Genomic DNA, 6,000 nt, shown 5'->3' on the forward strand with positions numbered 1-6,000 from the left:
AAAGCAAAGTAGTCTGAAATTCGATTATTACTACTATTACGACGAAATTCGAATAGTAGTCACAAATCGTAAAATATCCGAAAACAAACCATGTTCTGGGGAAGCAACTAGAATAGCCAACCCTCCTGCACGGGCAGGCATGCTAGACATATCTCTTTGTTCTTCTTCGTTATCCCGGGATTGCACGTTAAACGTTGGAAGTTAATCCAAGATCTCCGCGGTAGTGATTACCTACCAATAATTTTATCGATCGCTAATGAATCAAGTTATCGTGAGTCAGTCAATATTGCGTATGACCTCACGGAAATTATTGACTGGAGAAAATTTGCGGAAATAATATCTGAAGCAATTGTTTCGATGCATGAACTTCCTCCACTCGCAGAGTTTAACTTTATATCAGGTTTGATCTACGAAAGCGCACTTCAAGCTCAAAAGAAACGTGTACTTGCTACCACTTTCCGACGTCGTCCTCATCGCTTTGGTGGGACAAGGAGTATTCAAAGGTCTAAAGGGTGTGTCACATCAAATTGCATCACGGAAAAAACGCTGTAGAAATTCGCCCAGTAGACCGATCCTTTTGAAAATTTTAGACAGTAAAATAAAAACTATTAAACAACTTTTGGCATTTTCCATTTTTCATACTTCGAGCCCAAGCCCGTATGCTCGTACCTTCCTCTTTACCCCGTCCATAAGGTTCTGTACAACGTCAGGATGTACTTTTTTTTGAACAGAAATCCATTTTCTCTTGAAGTGCGCCTCCGATTTGACAACTTTTGGGTTCTTCCGGAGGGCCTGCTTCATAATCGCCCAATATTTCTCTATTGGGCGAAGCTCCGGCACGTTGGGCGGGTTCATTTCCTTTGGCACGAAGGTGACCCCGTTGGCTTCGTACCACTCCAACACGTCCTTTGAATAGTGGCACAAAGCGAGATCCGGCCAGAAGATGGTCGGGCCCTCGTGCTGCTTCAATAGTGGTAGTAAGCGCTTCTGTAGGCACTCCTTAAGGTAAACCTGCCCGTTTAACGTGCCGGTCATCACGAAGGGGGCGCTCCGCTTTCCGCAAGAGCAGATCGCTTGCCACACCATGTACTTTTTGGCAAACTTGGATAGTTTCTGCTTGCGAATCTCCTCCGGAACGCTGAATTTGTCCTCTGCGGAGGAAAACAATAGGCCCGGCAGCTGACGAAAGTCCGCTTTGACGTAGGTTTCGTCGTCCATTACCAGGCAATGCGGCTTCGTCAGCATTTCGGTGTACAGCTTCCGGGCTCGCGTCTTCCCCACCATGTTTTGCCTTTCGTCGCGGTTAGGAGCCTTCTGAACCTTGTATGTACGCAGGTCCTCCCGCTGCTTGGTCCGCTGGACAAATGAACTTGACAAATTCAGCTTATTGGCGACATCCCGGACCGAACTTCTCGGATCACGTCTAAACTGCTTAACTACGCGCTTGTGATCTTTTTCACTGACGGAGCATCCATTTTTGCCGTTCTTCACCTTCCGGTCGATGGTTAGGTTCTCGAAGTATCGTTTTAGTACTCTGCTGATCGTGGATTGGATTGGATTCCCAGCATCTTACCGATGTCCCGATGTGATACTCCGGATTCTCGAAATGAGTGCACAGGATTAATTCACGACGCTCTTTTTCGTTCGACGACATTTTTCCAAATTTACGAAAAGTTGACAGTAAAGCATGGCCAACGTGATCTATACACTCTTATCTGATTATAAGCGAAAGCTGAAGATATAATTCCTAAAAATTAAATTTCTACAGCGTTTTTTCCGTGATGCAATTTGATGTGACACACCCTTTACATTGAATTCGTCAATAGTTTGTCAAGGGAGGCCGCTATGAGCACCTTTTTAGAATACGGCTAGGAGAATGCGTGGCTGGAACCATACAAATGAAAGTGAGGACCGTTGGTTTTTCAAATTTGCAAGAAAGGTTTGTCCCGATTCCGTTCCAGCACAAAGCGTCGTACGCGACATTCTGCTCCAATGCGATTATGAGAATTTTTCGATGGTGGAATTCTCAATTGCCCTTTTGGATTGGATTGGATTGGATTGGATAAAAAAACAGTCTCATCGATTATCGTTTTTCTAACGAAAAGCTCAATGTCAGTGTCAACTAAATGTCAATGTCAGCTTTTCGTTAGAAAAACGTTGATCACTAGGAGGTTTTCCGGTAGAATTTCTGACTATTGCCTTTTTATACAATAAATATCTTTGGAAACAGGGACCGACAGTGATATTGTGCAAATTATTTTGATGCGGGCCAAACAGAAAGCGTAGCAAGAAAAATCGGGGCTCAACGTGTTAAAATGTAGCGATCTTGAGAATTTTGTTCTTTTTATGAATCGATACAGATAGGTCAAAAAGAATAATTCATAGAAGGTTTTGTGAGAATGAATCGAAGTCATTAGCTTTACTGCTGAACAAAGAAAAAAGAAACGCAACAAAAATGACCAGTTGAAAAATACAAAAAATTATCAAACGTGCAAAAGCTTGACATAGCCTGTACTCTCTAATCGTGCGTCCCGAGAAACAAGAAAAACTCACGCAACCGACCGTGAACGCTGGTCTAGTTTGCTTTCTTCATTTCTACACATTTTCCCCGTGATTTCAACCCAAATCTGATGTATCAATTTACGCAGACCAGAAAAATCTCTTCAGATGTGCTATGCCATAACCGTCCTTATCTCGGCACTGATGATCCTTTAAAGAGTTCACATTCACTTGACGCAGAGGTGCACAGGTTTTCGGCGGCCGGCGTTTACGAAGATTCAACATCAGTATGTACCCATAGCATAGATGGTGACTTTTCCCACCCCGCACGCCCCGCCCGACCGCTCGGGAACGGTCTTATGTTTCAAATTTATTATTCTACGATTATGTATCTGTTATGTGACAGTCCGACTTGACTAACTTTCGTGATAATAAATTATTGTCTCTTTTTTCGGTTGAATTGTAACAGGAGGGTCCCACCACCAGTGTGGAACGTGGAACGGCCCACGGCAGATGGAACCGAGCGGGAAGCGAACGTGAGGGAATCGGAGAAAACAGAAACGATAACAACGTCGTTTGGTTTTGTCTTGCGCTTTGGATGGATTTCTCCTTGTTCCCGTAGTAAGTCGCGCTGTGCGTTCTCAATCATTTTTTTGTTGTTTTCTTGTTGTCATAATTGTGTTTGTTTTGTGAAATGACAGCAGCAACAAAAACGGACTTAAAGTTGAGCCCTATGCATTCTTTTCTTCGAGGGCACTAACGTTTCTCTAGGAACTTCGCAGTTTCATCGTAGTATTATCTGCGCCATTTTTAGTAGAAGGGTAATACGGGATGAGCTGGACATACGAGGTGATTTGGACCACCCCTTTATCTCAAAAAGTACGGCTCAACTTGGATTTTGACGAGGGACTACGTCTAACCGGAGTATATGGGGGGTGAAATGAAAACTTAAACACAGAACATGCAGGAAAAAATGAAAGATTCCGTATGCTCACAACTCGAACATTTCTTACTGGATCGATGTTTGCATCAATTGATAGGGAATATTTCTACGCTTCTATCGCAATAAATAAAATGTAATTTTTCATTAGATAAACAGTTGAATAACTGTAAAATGTTGAGCGTTATCCAAACGCCCTAACTGCCTCGTTTTGATTGGACCGATTTACGATTTCCCCAACACAGCCATCAAAACCAAGCAACCTTGGGGAAATCGGCATTGTAAGTACATGAAAGTATGGGCATTTTTGTTCCGACTGAAATGAGTTTCCCTAACACAGACTTCAAATCCATAGAGCGTGGGGAAATTGGAATTGCAAAGTCATGCAAGTAGTGATCCCCGATTTTTGAAATTAATCGTTCATCAGCTAATCGAATATTTTTCAGCAGTTTGTTATTCGATACGATTAATCGCCCCAAATAATCGATTAATTCGCGTTGACGGCATTGAGCTTCGTTTACGAGTGGAGGGGAGCGTCAAAAATAATGATTGATTTTCAGGATAAAACTGTAGCGGCCGTACGTTTTTTTTATCGCTGGGCTTGGAACGATTAATCGACGTAAATTATTCGTTCGCTTCGATTATAGGTGGCGCAGTATTCGTTCGATTAATATTCGATTTCTGTAGGAAGTATTCGATTAATCGATTAATCGAACGATTATCGGGGATCACTACATGCAAGTCGGGAGCATTTTCGTTCCGACTGAAATGTGTTTCTCTAACGCAGACTTCAAATCCATGGAGCGTAGGGAAATTGACATTGAAAATTCATGCAGATCGGGAGTATTCTTGTTCCGACTGGAATGTGTTTCCCTAACACAGACTTCAAATCCATGGAGTGTGAGGAAATTGTCATTGCAAACACATGTATGTCGGGGGCATTTTTGTTCCGACTGAAATGTGTTTACCTAACACAGACTTCAAAACTAAGATGTCATGTTACCAAACGTAAAAGGACTATCATTAAATTTTCTTGTAACTGAGAGGAGAGAAGCAATAGATCTCTCCTAGTCATGTACACAATGAATTTGTTTCATTTTGACGTAGGACTACGTCTAACCGGAAGATATAGGGGGTGAAATGGAAATCTAGGCACTAAACAAGTAGGAAAAAATGCAAGATTTGGAACGCTTATAACTCGAGCATTTCTCAATAGATCGCAAAGGTTTTTGCATCAATTGATAGGAAATATATCTACGCATCTATCATAACGAATAACATTTCATTTTTCTTGAGATAAATAATTGAATAATTGTGAAATATCAAGCATTGTCCAAATGCACTATGTGCCCATTTTTGATTGGTCCATTTTGTGCTCCTCAAATCGTACCGACCAAAACGGGCAACCAGGCAACCAATATCCCCGCTCCGCTGCCGTAACGATCATTCTCATTCAAACCGTACACCACATCAGTTCGCATCACAACACATCAACAAACCAACCCAAGCAGCCATGTCTGGCACATGGCAAAGGAGGAAAAATGAAGGGAAAAGCAAAATCCCGCTCGAACCGTGTTTAGTTTCGGCCGCCGAAGTGATCGAGTTAGCTGGCAAAGCTGCTGGCGACGATAAGAAAACCCGCATTCGGAACAGAACACATTCGGTTCGGTGGACATCAAGACAACAGGCAGTTGCAGCGAGTGGCGAGTGTCAAACGCAATCGCAAAACGGCATCAGGTAGCAGAAGAAAAAAGTTTGTTCTTTATACAATCTGCTTTGGTGGCAAATCCAGAACAAGGCGGCATCGAGGGCGTTCGAAATGGTTTTTTTCAAAACCACGAGTACTAAGTTTTCTAAAATTCCATAAAACACGGCGCTTATCAGGGCCATTAAACCTTTCAAAAAAGAGTTTACGAAATACAGTTCAATGCTTTCTAAAATAATATCCAAAATAATAATAAAACACAAATTGATTTTTTCATAATTTGTTTGCCAGGATCTGATGAGTATGAGAATTTGGCAGTTGTTCTGAGCTTATTGATAGTTGGGGACTTTCCTGATTATTCTATTTTTACCAATTCTTAAATTGTTTCCAGATTGAAAGTACAGTAATTTACAATTAGTTCGACATTTAGTTAATTGAACGGACATGTAATGCGACTTATTCAGTTGGACATTTTTGTAAACATAGAGATCCAAATTATGACCCCACATTGAAAGTCGACACTGTACCACTGTAATCGCAAATGTTCAATTACAGGTTAAAATCGCCTCCAATGCAACACTCAGTGGTGCTTCGGCACGTCACATTGAATGTAATTTACTGTACAACATGTCACAAAGCTGGATGGGAAGAAATTTTCCAACTGTGAAAGCTGTGGCGAGTGGCAACAAATCGCTAAACAGAAAAGTTTAGCCGAACAAGATGGGGATATCGAGTGATAACAAAACAATAAGCTCTTTGGATTGAAGATAATTTTGTGATCCTGAAAAGGACCCTTTTTAGCCTGCATGTGAATCCAACGAGCGAACAAATCGTAATGAATAAATTTTTCTTTCTT

This window comes from Toxorhynchites rutilus, chromosome 3 (genome assembly GCF_029784135.1).
Source record: "Toxorhynchites rutilus septentrionalis strain SRP chromosome 3, ASM2978413v1, whole genome shotgun sequence".
Taxonomy (NCBI): Eukaryota; Metazoa; Arthropoda; class Insecta; order Diptera; family Culicidae; genus Toxorhynchites; species Toxorhynchites rutilus.